This window comes from Hibiscus syriacus, unplaced genomic scaffold (assembly GCF_006381635.1).
Source record: "Hibiscus syriacus cultivar Baekdansim isolate YM2019G1 unplaced genomic scaffold, ASM638163v2 tig00110159_pilon, whole genome shotgun sequence".
Classification (NCBI taxonomy): domain Eukaryota; kingdom Viridiplantae; phylum Streptophyta; class Magnoliopsida; order Malvales; family Malvaceae; genus Hibiscus; species Hibiscus syriacus.
The window spans coordinates 1,610,139-1,625,865 of record NW_024062607.1 but is presented as its reverse complement, the minus strand read 5'-3'; the positions used below and the strand labels follow the sequence as shown (position 1 = coordinate 1,625,865).

At 32.0% G+C, this 15,727-nt stretch overlaps 1 pseudogene; it reads left to right on the top strand.

Moving 5' to 3' along the window:
• The first annotated feature begins 1,306 nt into the window (after positions 1 to 1,306).
• LOC120216182 lies at positions 1,307 to 15,536 on the top strand (annotated as a pseudogene).
• Positions 15,537 to 15,727: the final 191 nt, after the last annotated feature.

The window sequence follows — 15,727 nt, the reverse complement described above, 5'->3', positions numbered from 1 at the left end:
ATTATAAACCTTTCTGCAGCACTCAAACGAGATGAGTGCGACATGCGTATCTCGCGAACAAAATTAATTTCATGTTTCGAAATATTCCAGGCCATTCGAAGGTATGCAACACAACATACATCGTAAATCTACGTAACAGAACATACGACTGAGGAGTATTCCAAACATTTAAATATTTATGTTTGCATGTCATTGTCGCTTGTTCATTTGTATAGATTGACTACATGCAATTCGTTGATCGCATATACTTATTGAAAATCGTATTCAATGTGTATCATTATGGGCTTCCTCCTATTGAAAATGAAAGGAATCTGAATGCGGTTGATGATGAATCTATAATACGTCCAGATTTCACATTACAACGCCAAAAAAGGGGTCATCCACTTTCAACTAGGATTTATTCTGACGAAGATTTGGTCGACCATCAAGAAAGAACCAGACAACAGAAGCTTTGTAGTATTTGTAGGAATCTCGGACACTTGAAGAACAAATGTCTTAATCGATCACGTCCTAATCTCGATTAGTTTTTTAGCATCTTCTTCATGTGAAAAAACAAGCTTTAGAACCATTTTTAACGCAATTTTTACTCGTTTATAATGTCTCGTATGTGCCAATATTACTCTCAATCGAAAAATAAGTTACATTACTACACCTGTACTCTTATAAATTATGCAATTTTTCATATTAACTACCAGGAAAAAAACCCTCTAATATGCCTATCAACCATTTTAACATTTCCTTCAAGCACAAAACAAGCTTTGGAACCATTTTTAACTCGATTTTTAACTTACTTGCGATATCTCGTATGTCTCTATATTGGCCTTAACTAAAAAATAAATTTCAATACTACGTGAAGAATCTTATAAATTACAAAAAATTTGAGATTAAATACCAAACATGCCCTTAAAAAATGCTTATAATCACCTTGTGGTTTGCTAGAAAAACAAAATACCTCGCTCTTTGGAAAACGTGAGGTATATTGAATACTTTTTGCGATAAATTTCTCGGGTCATTTCAATATCTCATGGACCTCGCGTTATAGGAAACGTGAGGCATTAAATAATCATATTAAATAGGGTAATATGAAAAGTGCATGGTTGTAACATCCTCAATACCGGGTTAGTGACCAAATTAGAAAATTTCATAATTCGGAGATTAAAGTATAATAGTTGAATAGTTTAATGATTTATCTGGAAATATTTCCTGAAAGTTATTAGTAATTATCAAATGAATTAAAGGACAAAATAGTCATTTGACCAATAAATGAATTAAAAATGATATGTTAGGGGATATATATACGGGGGAAATGGATAAGAATAAGGAAGGAAATATCCAGAGAATTCTCCCTTCTTCTTTTCTTCTTCTTCCTCAACGTATGCCCAAGAGCAAAGGTGAGTTTTCTATTTAGTTGATTATTTGTTGATTTTAAGGTTGTTTATGATCATTATATGATAACTAAACTTAAGGAAAGCTTAAGTTATCTTATAATCAAAAGATGAAGAAGTTATGAAAGATTAAAGTGAAGGAGTTTCTAAATGAATTTCTGGAAAATAGTTGATAAGTTGAATTTGAAGTTAAATTTAACTTGTCATCAGCCTAATTAAGAGCTATGAAATGTTAGAATTGGATTTAAAACATGTTGAAAATTTGGGAATGATTCTTGGAGTTTATAAAGAAGGGAAGATTTTGAGGTTTAAGATAAGATAAATGGATATATATTGGTTTAAGAATGTGTATTTGAGTTAATAATATGAAAATGAATAAAACATGAAGTATTGAAGCTGAAAATAATGAATTTTTGTATTTGAATAGTGATTTCTGGGTAAAAATTTGCAGATTTCAATAGGGGTATCGATACCCTAGGCAGGGTACCGATACACTCTTAAACGAAAATAATGGATTACCATAGGGGTATCGATACCTCAATTAAGGATGTACCGATACCCTATAGAGGGTATTGATACCTACATTAAACAAGAAATGAAAGTAATATTTCCTTTAGTTTAAGAAAGGAAAAATTAGAGTATATCAATTAGAATATTGATATGGATCTATGTATTGTTTTGTAGATATAGAACGCAAGCTTGTTCAAGAACAATCAAAGAATTATGATCGAATCAAAGCAAGGCTAAGGTGAGTGCAATTTAATTTGTACTTATGTTATCGAATAAACATTGGCTTGCGATGAGCCAATGATGAAGTTACTATGGTAAGAAATGACTTCTAAAATGTTATTGTATGGGACATGATTTACATGATTGCATGTATATGTGATAAGTCTGACATATTATTTTATATGTTGTGTGATGTATATATGAGCATAAGTAAACAAGACATGGCATGTGTGCTTACATAAAAACATGAGAAATGATATAGGTTATATGATATGATCTATGTGATTGCATGCAAAGTGATATGAACTATGTGACATATGAATGTGAAATAAGCTATGTGATAAGGACATAGAGAATAAAATGAATACATGGTAATGAGATATGAGAATATACGAGAAACTCTTATGATATAAGATCAATGATTACACGTACATGTGATATGTGATAGGAAAGAAGATATATATGTTTATAAGAGAAATGATATGAATAAGTGATGTGAATATGTGAACTGTTATAAATGATAATGCCCGTGTTATGTGATATAGAGCTAGGGGTATAATTGGAATGTCAAGGACCGGGGTTTACCTATGTTCTTCGGGACATATGAACTGTTTACCTATGTTCTTCAGGATATAGACTGTTTACCTATGTTCTTCGGGACATATGGACCGTTTACCTATGTTCTTCGGGACATATATACTGTTTACCTATGTTCTTCGGGACATATGGATTGTTTACCTATGTTCTTCGAGACATATGGATTGTTTACCTGTGTTCTTCGGGACATATGGACTGATTACCTAGGTTCTTCGGAATCTATGGACTGGTCCTTCGGACATTTATACGAGCTGTGGTGACAGCATTTGTGCACAACCTCAATATATTCACATACCTTAAGTTCTCAAAAGTATTCATGGGCTAATAAAGCAATAATATAAATATATATTATATGTGATATGTGTATGTGTGATATGTTATGAAAAATGGATTACAAGGATTATAGGATGATATGTATGATTCTTTGTAAAATGATATGTGTGTTATATGATATACAGAAATAAGAATTGAAAAATAACATATGTGCAGGTGGATAATTGTTGCACGAAAGAATATATATTGCTATGTGTGTATTGTTTAAGTAAGAATGACTAAAGAAAAATATAAATGATAATGGAATGAGGTAAGGATGGAAATGATGAGTTATGTATATTAATATATTTAATTATATGAAATGTTATATGGTTTTGTATGATATGATAGTATTAATTGTACATGCATGGTAATAAGTAAGAGTTTACATTATATGTTTTATATGTCTCACTAAGTCAACGACTTAGCGTGTGATTGTTTCACACATAGGTTCCGACAAGAAGAAGGAGTAAAGTTAAGCAAGACAGGTCAGTTCTTATTTCCAAAGATCATATCAGAAAACAATTGAATAGTATGTATTTTGTAATATTGAGATTGGTTGGCATGTAAATAAAGATTTGAATCCGATATGTTCTAATTGGTTTTGTAAAATCATATGATGGAGTTTTATAATGTTTTAAACGTATTTATGTAAATGATCATTTATAGTGAATGAAAGTTTAAACTTTATGAGTTTTATTCATGTTTTGCCGAAATTACTGTAGCAGGGTATCGATACCCCTATAGCATTCTGGAAAATTTTAACATTTTATATTGTTCATGGTACTGTTTGTTCATACCGTATAGTACTATTCATAAAAACGTTTCTTTCCTTAAATTTGTTATAACGAACATAATTTAACAATATGTTATCGTATTTTCTTAATATAAGTCAAAATGCTCTGTTAATTTGTAAGAACATTGTTTTAAAAAGTTAATGTGACACTTTGGACTCGTATCCGAGTCGGGTACGGATTGGGGTGTTACATTTAATGGTATCAGAGCTACGGTTTAGCCGATTCTAAGCTAAAAACGAAGTCAAAAGTGTTTTAAAAAGTATACATGCCAACACAAAGTGGAAATTTTTTTGATCTGATAGGATAAGGAGTGTGATGTCTTGTTAATAGAGTTAAATTATTGTGTTATATTAGATGTTTGATCATGAGATCTTCCAAAGAGGAGCGGAAGGCGATAGACCTAAAGGCAATATTAATTCACCTGCCCTGACCAGGTAGGGAGAAGAGCGAACACCTCAGGGAGTGTCTGTATAAGATTAGAGAATGTTTTCATGATGTTGAATGATTTTTTGATGTGTTTTCAATTTTATGCTTCTTTAATTCATAGAATGAATGTATCAAAATAGTTAAAAGAGTTAAGAGCACCTGAGTTCAAGGGTGAATTTGAGGAAGGTTCTGTTGTTACAGACCTTTGGATAAATGATATGAATATAATGTTAGAAGGTTTTCTTCTCCAAAGTGGAGAAGTTAAATTGAGTAGTTTTGTTACTACGTGGGCAAGCTAGAGTATGGTGGACAAATGTCACCATGAGAATGTTAAAAGATCAAGTGACATGGTTATTGTTTGTATAAGAGTCCGAGAATAAGTGTATCAGTGACAAGCGTATATATATAAAGTCAGAGTTATGAATTTGAAACAAGGGGATAGTATTATGTATAAACAAGAATGTAGATATGATAAGGGTTTACCTTTTTAATGAAATAGTTAGCGTTAGCTAACAAGAGTATGTGATGAAAATGTACTGGAATTATAAGATATTGTCAGGTTAAGATAACCAAATATGAAGAGGATCTGGATACAGTTGTATATTTTGATCATAGTAATGTGATATAGTGAAGAAATGAATATTTGTATGTTGAGTAAAGCTAAGGATTGATTAGAAGAGTTTAAGAATGGATACATTAGTGATCCGTTTATAAGACAAAGAAAGTTACAACGTTTGGTTTTGAAACAGAGGAATAGTACCATGTGTGAGTAAAAGTCTGAGTTTGAAAAGTTGAGTAAGATACCGTTGAGGAAAATTTTGATGGAAAAGAAGGTATATGATCGTGTTGATAAGGGTTGTACCCTAGATTGAAAAGTTAAGGATTGTGTTCAGAAAATTGAATGTGCAACCGAATAATGTTAGAGGATCTCCACTATTCTAAAATGGGTAATTTAGATGAAGTAATTTAGTTGCTATGCAGTTGAGCTAAAGTATGGTAAACAAATATTTTATGGGAATGATGTGGAATGATGGAAGATTCATTGATGTGAATATTGTTTCGGAAGAGTTTAAGAAATAAGTACATTAGTGATTAGTTTATAAGATAGAAGAAGTTAAAATGTTGAATGTGAGCAAAGAAATTCCATGGTGTATGAGAAAGAATTGTGGATTTGATAAGTTAAGTTAATCAAGTATGATGTGAATCTGGATTTGGTTATGTATTCTGATTATATAGATATGATGTAGACAATGAAATAAGTATTTGTAAAATATTAAGGAAGAAATTATCAGTACAAGAGAGGGGAAAGGAAGAGGTTTTATATAAATAAAAGAGGATTATCAAAGTTACGAAGATGCGATGAAATCGATAATCAGGGATAAGCGTAAGTGATATGAAAAGAGTATGAGAGTCTAAAGAAAAGATAGGATATATGTTACAAGGAGATTTTAATTTATGGCGGAGTAAAGGGATAAGGAAATTAAAGGGTTAAGTATGATAAAGGTTATATGGAAGTGTAGATGATAAGTTCGATATAGAAATACGAAAAGTGTACAAGGTAATGTACAAAGATGTTTGATTCTGTAAAGTGTATGTTTAATTATATTTAAAAAAGATTTAAGGTTATGTTCTTGATCAAATGATGATGGAATAAGAGTTTGTTATTGTTAAAAGGTAATTAAATATGTATTTATGATGTTGAGTGATGAAAATGGATGTTATTGTCTACATGATGAGTGACATTATATGGAATTTTAGAAAGGTCAAAGGAAAAAACAGAACAGAATGAGAGAAAAGACAAAAATTAATTAAGGTTATTGGTTACTGTTTATATGATAAGTGACAGTAGATGAATATATAAGGGAAAAAGGTAGTGGAAGACTAAAGGAATGAAGGAGTAAGTAAAGGAAACAACATAAGAACATTAGAAGATACGTTCTTATCAATGTGTGCAATGAAAATTCGAGGACGAATTTTCTTAAAAGGAGGGGAGATTTATAACATCCTCAATATCGGGTTATTGACCAAATTATAAAATTTCAGAATTTGGTGATTAAAGTAGAATATTTGAATAGTTCAATGATTTATCTTGAAATATTTCATGAAAGTTGTTAGTAATTATCAAAGGAATTAAAGGGCAAAATGGTCATTTGACCAATAAATGAATTAAAAATGATATGTTATGGGATATATACGGGGGAAATAGATAAGAAGAAGGAAGAAAATATCCAGAGAATTCTCCCTTCTTCTTTTCTTCTTATTCCTCAACGTGTGCCCAAGAGCAAAGGTGAGTTTTCTATTTAGTTGATTATTTGTTAATTTTAAGGTTGGTTTTTGATCATTAGATGATAACTAAGCTTAAGGAAAGCTTAATTTATCTTATAATCAAAAGATGAAGAAGTTATGAAAGATTAAAGTGAAGGAGTTTCTAAATGAATTTCTGGAAAAGAGTTGATAAGTTGAATTTGAAGTTAAATTTGACTTGTCATCAGCCTAATTAAGAGCTATGAAATGTTAGAATTGAATTTAAAACATGTTGAAAATTTGGGTATGATTCTTGAAGTTCATAAAGAGGGGAAGATTTTGAGGTTTAAGATAAGATAAATGGATATAAATTGGTTTAAGTATATGTATTTGAGTTAATAATATGAAAGTTAATGAAACATGAAGTATTGAAGCTGAAAATAATGAATTTTCGTATTTGAATAATGATTTCTGGGCAAAAAATTGCAGATTTCAATAGGGGTATCGATACCCTAGGCAGGGTATCGATACACTCTTAAACGAAAATAACATATTACCATAGGGGTATCGATACCCTAGGTAGGGTACCGATACCTCAGTTAAGGATGTACCGATACCTACGTTAAACAAGAAATGAAATTAATATTTCCTTTAGTTTAAGAAATGAAAAATTAGAGTATATCAATTGGCATATTGATATGGATCTATGTATTGTTATGTAGATATAGAACATAAGCTTATTCCGGAACAATCAAAGAATTATGATCGAATCAAAGCAAGGCTAAGGTGAGTGAAATTTAATTTGTACTTATGTTATCGAATAAACATTGGCTTGCGATGAGCCAGTGATGGAGTTACTATGGTAAGAAGTGACTTCTAAAATATTATTGTATGGGACATGATTTACATGATTACATGTATATGTGATATGTCTGACATGTTATTTTATATGTTGTGTGATGTATATATGAACATAAGTAAACAAGACATGGCATGTGTGCTTACATAAAAACATGAGAAATGATATAGGATATATGATATGATCTATGTGATTACATGCAAAGTGATATGAACTATGTGACATATGAATGTGAAATAAGCTATGTGATAAGGACATATAGAATGAAATGAATACATGGTAATGAGATATGAGAATATACGAGAAAGTCTTATGATATAAGATAAATGATTACACGTACATGTGATACGTGACAGAAAGAAGAGAAATATGTTTATAAGAGAAATGATATGAATAAGTGATGTGAATATGTGAACAGTTATAAATGATAATGTCGTGTTATGTGATATAAGGGCTAGGGGTATAGTTGGCATGCCAAGGGTCGAGGGTTTACCTATGTTCTTCGGGACATATGACTGTTTACCTATGTTCTTCGGGACATATGGACTGTTTACCTATGTTCTTCAGGACATATGGACTGATTACCTAGGTTTTTTAGAATCTATGAACTGGTCCTTCGGGACATTTATACAAGTTGTAGTGACAACATTTGTGCACAACCTCAATGTACTCACATATCTTAGGTTCTCAAAAGTATACATGGGCTAATAAAGAAATAATATATATTATATGTATATGTGATATGTGTATGTGTGATATGTTATGTGTGATATGTTATGAAAAATGGATTACAAGGATTGAATAGTAACATATGTGCAGGTGGATAATTGTTGCATGAAAGAATATATGTTGCTATGTGTGTATTGTTTAAGTAAGAATGACTAAAGAAAAATATAAATAATAACGGAATGAGGTAAGGATGGAAATGATGAGTTATGTATATAAATATATTTAATTATATGAAATGTTAAATGGTTTTGTATGATATGATAGTATTAATTATACATACATGGTAATAAGTAAGAGTTTACATTATATGTTTTATATGCCTCACTAAGTCAACGACTTAGCGTGTGATTATTTCACACGTAGTTTCCGACAAGAAGAATGAGTAAAGTTAAGCAAGACATGTTAGTTCTCCTTTCCAAAGATCAGATCATAAAAGAATTGAATAGTATGTATTTTGTAATATTGAGATTGGTTGGCATGTAAATAAAGATTTGAATCTAATATGCTCTAATCGGTTTTGTAAAATCATATGATAGAGTTTTATAATGTTTTAAATGTATTTATATAAATGATAATTTATAGTGAATGAAAGTTTAAATTTTATGAGTTTTATACATGTTTTGCCGAAATTACTGTAGCAGGGTATCGGTACACTGTAGCAGGGTATCGATACCCCTATAGCATTCTGGAAAATTTTAACATTTTGTAATATTCATTAATGTTCACAGTATTGTTCATTACTGTTCAACACTGTTCATATCGTATAGTACTATTTATAAAAACGTTTCTTTCATTAAATTTTTTATAACGAACATAATTCAACAATATGTTATCGTATTTTCTTAATATAAGTCAAAATGCTTTGTGAATTTATAAGAACATTGTTTTAAAAATTCAATGTGACACTTCGGACTCGTATTCGGGTCGGGTACGGATTGGGGGTGTTACATTTAATGGTATAAGAGCTATTGTTTAGTTGATTCTAGGCTAAAAACGAAGTCAAAAGTGTTTTAAAAAGTATATATGCCAACACAAAGTGGAAATTTTTTTGATCTGATAGGATAAAGAGTGTGTTATCTTGTTAATAGAGTTAAATTGTTATGTTATATTAGATGTTTGACTATGAGATCTTCCAAAATGGAGCGGAAGGCGATAGACCTGAATGCAATAGCAATTCACCTGCCCTGGCCAGGCAGGGAGAAGAGCGAACACCTCAGAGAGTGCCTGTATAAGATTAGAGAATATTTTCATGATGTTGAATGATATTTTGATATGTTTTCAATTTTATGTTTCTTTAATTCATAGAATGAATGTATCACAATAGTTAAAAGAGTTAAGAGCACCCGAGTTCAAGGGTGAATTTGAGGAAGGTTTTGTTGTTACAGACCTTTGGAAAAATGATATGAAGATAATGTTAGAAGGTTTTCATTTCTCCAAAGTGGAGAAGGTAGTTTTGTTTCTACGTGGGCAAGCTAGAGTATGGTGGAAAAATGTCACCATGAGAATGTTAAAAGATCAAGTGACATGGTTATTGTTTGTATAAGAGTCCGAGAATAAGTGTATCAGTGACAAGCTTATATATATATAAAGTCAGAGTTATGAATTTGAAACAAAGGGATAGTATTGTGTATAAACAAGAATGTAGATATGATAAGGGTTTGCCTTTTTGACGGAAAGAGTTAACGTTGGCTAACAAGAGTATGTGATGAAAATGTACTGGAATTATAAGATATTGTCAGGTTAAGATAAACAAATATGAAGAGGATCTGGATACAGTTGTATACTTTGATCATAGTAATGTGATATAGTGAAGGATATGAGGATTTGTACGTTGAGTAAAGCTAAGGATTGATGAGAAGAGTTTAAGGATGGATACATTAGTGATCTGTTTATAAGACAAAGAAAGTTACAATGTTTGGTTTTGAAACAGAGGAATAGTATTGTGTGTGAGTAAAAGTTTGAGTTTGAAAAGTTGAGTATGATACCGTTGAGGAAAAATTTGATGGAAAAGAAGGTATATGATCGGGTTGATAAGGGTTGTACCCTAGATTGAAAAGTTAAGGATTGTGTTCAGAAAATTGAATGTGCAACCGAATAATGTTAGAGGATCTCCACTATTCTAAAATGGATAATTTAGATGAAGTAATTTAGTTGCTATGTGGTTGAGCTAAAGTATGGTAAACAAATGTTGTTATGGGAATTATGTGGAATTATGGAAGATTAATTGATGTGAATATTGTTTTGGAAGAGTTTAAGAAATAAGTACATCGGTGATTAGTTTATAAGATAGAAGAAGTTAAAATGTTGAATGTGAACAAAGAAATTTCATGGTATATGAGAAAGAATTGTGGATTCATTATTGTTCACGATATTGTTCATACCGTATAGTATTATTCATAAAAACGTTTCTTTCCTTAAATTTGTTATAACGAACATAATTCAACAATATGTTATCGTATTTTCTTAATATAAGTCAAAATGCTCTATGAATTTGTAAGAACATTGTTTTAAAAATTCAATGTGACACTTCGGACTCGTATCCGGGTCGGGTACAGATTGGGGGTGTTACATTTAATGGTATCAGAACTATGGTTTAGTTGATTCTAGGCTAAAAATGAAGTCAAAAGTGTTTTAAAAAGTATATATGCCAACACAAAGTGGAAATTTTTTTGATCTGATAGGATAAGGAGTGTGTTATCTTGTTAATAGAGTTAAATTGTTATGTTATATTAGATGTTTGATTATGAGAGCTTCCAAAATGGAGCGGAAGGCATAGACCTGAATGCAATAGCAATTCACCTGCCCTGGCCAGACAGGGAGAAGAGCGAACACCTCAGGGAGTGCCTGTATAAGATTAGAGAATATTTTCATGATGTTGAATGATATTTTGATATGTTTTCAATTTTATGCTTCTTTAATTCATAGAATGAATGTATCAAAATAGTTAAAAGAGTTAAGAGCACCCGAGTTCAAGGGTGAATTTGAGGAAGGTTCTGTTGTTACAGACCTTTGGAAAAATGATATGAAGATAATGTTAGAAGGTTTTCATTTCTCCAAAGTGGAGAAGGCAGTTTTGTTACTACGTGGGCAAGCTAGAGTATGGTGGAAAAATGTCACCATGAGAATGTTAAAAGATCAAGTGACATGGTTATTGTTTGTATAAGAGTCCGAGAATAAGTGTATCAGTGACAAGCTTATATATATATAAAGTCAGAGTTATGAATTTGAAACAAAGGGATAGTATTGTGTATAAACAAGAATGTAGATATGATAAGGGTTTGCCTTTTTGATGGAAAGAGTTAGCGTTGGCTAACAAGAGTATGTGATGAAAATGTACTGGAATTATAAGATATTGTCAGGTTAAGATAACCAAATATGAAGAGTATCTGGATATATTTGTATATTTTGATCATAGTAATGTGATATAGTGAAGGATATGAGGATTTGTACGTTGAGTAAAGCTAAGGATTGTTGAGAAGAGTTTAAGGATGGATACATTAGTGATCTGTTTATAAGATAAAGAAAGTTACAATGTTTGGTTTTGAAACAGAGGAATAGTACTGTGTGTGAGTAAAAGTCTGAGTTTGAAAAGTTGAGTATGATACCGTTGAGGAAAAATTTCAATGGAAAAGAAGGTATATGATCGGGTTGATAAGGGTTGTACTCTAGATTGAAAAGTTAAGGATTGTGTTCAGAAAATTGAATGTGCAACCGAATAATGTTAGAGGATCTCCACTATTCTAAAATGGATAATTTAGATGAAGTAATTTAGATGCTATGCGGTTGAGCTAAAGTATGGTAAACAAATGTTGTTATGAGAATTATGTGGAATTATGGAAGATTCATTGATGTGAATATTGTTTTGGAAGAGCTTAAGAAATAAGTACATCGGTGATTAGTTTATAAGATGGAAGAAGTTAAAATGTTGAATGTGAACAAAGAAATTTCATGGTATATGAGAAAGAATTGTGGATTCATTATTGTTCACGATAATGTTCATACCGTATAGTATTATTCATAAAAACGTTTCTTTCCTTAAATTTGTTATAACGAACATAATTCAACAATATGTTATCGTATTTTCTTAATATAAGTCAAAATGCTCTGTGAATTTGTAAGAACATTGTTTTAAAAAGTCAATGTGACACTTCGGACTTGTATCCGGGTCGGGTACGGATTGGGGGTGTTACAATTGTACCTCGCATCCTATGAAATACGAGACATGTTCACGCACTAGATAGGACGCGAGTTAGTCATACGTGTGCACTTTGGGGTATTCTTCTAACAAATCTACTAAGGGTGTTATTCTTCAAAAAAAAATACATTAGGTTTTTAATATAAGGCTTAAATGCATATTTTCCCCTTGAATATACTCTTTTTATCGAGTTTCCCCTTAAAGTATTTTTTTTATCGTTTAGTCTCCTTAACTAAAAATCGTTATCACGTTTGTCCCAAATAGTTAATACCGTTAAAAACAACATGGTTAAATTACATATTTAGCATTCAACTATTCTCACGGTTCTGTTTTCATTACTTAATTATTTTTCTTTCAAAATAATCACTAAAGTTAAGTTTTTTTTTCATTTTAGTAACCTAATTTAATTGCACGTCTGCTTTTTCTCTCTTTCTGGTTTTTTTTTTTCCTTTTGTTTAATCTAAACAAGGTTTAGATTAGTATATAGGGATGTTCAATTGGTCGGTTCAGTTAACCGACCAAACCGAACTTTCAAAATTTTATTAACTGAATTTTTTTTTCATTTTAACTATTAACTGAACCAAAAAAATTCGAAAATAATTAACCAAACTGAACAAATTTCAGTTAATCGGTCGGTTAGCCAAATTAACCAAAATTTTAAATAATATATATTTAATATTTTTAGTCAATTAATTCAATCAATTAATTCGGTTAAAACCAAAATTTAAACACTCCTAAAGCTATTAATAAATAAATAATATATTAAAATTTTAAAAAAAAATTGGTTAATTAATCAATTTTGAACCAATTTAATCGATAACTGAACTTTGAAAAAATTATTAACCGATAATCGACCAAATGTAAAATTAACCGTTCGATTAACCGAAAAATTTTAGTTCGGTCGATTTAATCATTTAATTGAAATAATAGAGAAAGCTGATATTTTTATGGTTGAGAAAGTATATACGGTGATAGAGTGATGAAAAGGTGTGAATAAAGAAGGGAGTTCTTTAGAAGATTCAAATCTGGAAAAAATAATAAAATGTAAGATTTGTGCGTACTTCTCCAATCACAAAATTATGTGAATGTGATTGCTTTTTAATCTCAATTTTTTAATGGTAACATTTATTTATTTATTTAATGAAAATTTTTATTTATTTTTAATTTATAAAAAATTAATTGAATTCAATTTAAACACATTGCAATTAGTCATTTTTTCTCAGTGTGTCTACCACCGCCTCCGCCTCCACCTCCACCTCCACCGAGTAGCTGGGATTTCTGGGATCCCTTCGCACAGGCTAATGCTTCTCGGTCAGTCACGGATGAGGAATGGGAGGCTGCCACGTCTGCGTCCGAGGCGGCTGTTGCCGCTGCGAGCGTGGCCGCGCCGCCTTCCGTGGTGAGTGGGACGTTCTCGAAAGATACGGGGAGTGAGCTTGCAATGGTCGTTTCGAGGAACACTAAAGAACTGGTTGAGATGGTGAAAGAGGTTGATGGGTATTTTCTTAAAGCAGCCGGTGCCGGCAGCCATCTCTCGCTGCTTTTAGAAGTTTCAAATTCCAATTTTTCAGCTCAAAGCAAAGGAGGTACAATAGATCTCTTTCGTCGCCTCATTTTCCATCTCATTTTCTTTCAAAATTTCACCATTTTTATTCCTTTGCAGCAGGCAAAGTTTATAACTATAGCTGCAATCTGACACCAACCTCATGGACATGGAATTGTAATCAAAGAACTGAAGGAATTGAAAAATTAGGAGAGGACCAAAATGTGGGAAATACAAGTGGAAGTGTTCTTAGCAGCAGCCATTGTTCCACCATAGACAGATTATACGCTTGGGAGAAGAAATGATATCAGGAAGTCAAGGTATTTTCATCAGTTAACTGCATGCAAGTTTTAATTACACCATCTTCTTCATTAAAATCGCCTTTTATTGGCCATTCATTTTGTTTTTAGAATGCTGAGGCTATAAAGATAGAGCACGAGAAGAGAGTAGCTCATCTGAGGAAGCTTGAAGTGAAGAGAGCTGACTATATGAAGACTTGGAAAGCGAAGAAAGAAGTTGAAAAATTAGAGTCCCAAATGATGGTTGCTTCACAAGCAATTGAAACTCTTCTGCTGAAATCATCAGACTCAGAGAATCAGAGCTTTATCCTCAGCTTCTCGAGCTTGTAAAAGGGTTAGTCTTGGTTCTTTCATCACTCTTCTTCCATGGACTAAGCTGTTTTCATCTGCAATGATAACTACATGGAGTAATGTGATTGTATTCGGTTGTTATGCAGATTGATGTGCATGTGGAGAAGCATGTATGAGATCCACCAAGTTCACACGCACATAGTTCAGCAGCTCAAGTGCCTTAACTTCATCCCTTCGACTGAGCCATCCGAGATTCACAGGCAATCGACTCTCCTGCTCGAGATGCAAGTCCAGCAATGGCATTTGTCTTTCTGTTACATAGTCAAAGCACAACGAGACTACATTCAGTCCCTTGCTGGCTGGCTGCGGCTTAGCCTTTTCCAGTTCAGCAAAAACCCTGTTTTAAGAAACAGCCAGGACTCAAAAATTTACTCCTTTGTAAAAGTGGCATCTTGCGGTCTACAGAATTCCGGATAAGGTAGCATCCGATGGAATCAAGAGCTTCTTGACTGTAATCAATGCCATTGTGGTTCAGCAAGCAGAGAAGCATAAGCAAAAGAAGAAAACAGATTCCGCATTCAAAGATTTCGAGAAGAAAGCTGCGGAGCTTCGGTCCCTGGAAAGCAAGTTCAGCCCTTATTCCGTGCTCGAATCGAACAAGGACCCCGTTGCAGAAAAGAGAACAAAGGTGGACTTGTTGAGAGCAAAGGCCGAAGAGGAAAAGAATAAGCATGAGAAGTCGGTGTCACCAGGGCGATGACTTTGAACAACCTTCAGATGGGATTTCCTCGTGTTTCAGGCAATGGTAGGGTTTTCAAGTGTATGCATGCAAGCATTCGAATCCGTATACAACCAAGCCAAGAGTATCGAACAAGAGCATGTGGTGAAGAGAATTCTCCCTAATTGAAAATAAATAAATAAACACAAAGCATACCAGGCGAAAATGATGCTTCCATGAATCAATAGCCTGCTTTTTGTGTATAGATGTTCATCTTCTACAGGGAAATGGCCTCATAGTTCGTTTTAAAGGGCAATGGTAGTGATAAGAGCTTTGAGAATGGTATTGAAGTAGGAATGTGGGATTCGAAAGTAATGAATTTACTTTGAAATTCTCTCTTTTAACTTTTTTGTCTTTTGAAATATAATAATAATTTTAGTTCTTTAAACACATATTCTATTAATTTGGTCATGTTCTATTAATTTAAAAGAATCTAATAAATTTAATATTTTATATTTAAAAAATCATTAATTTAATTTTTTATAATACTGTCAAAACAAACTAGGAGTTGGATGATTGCATGATACTATAAATTAAGAACGT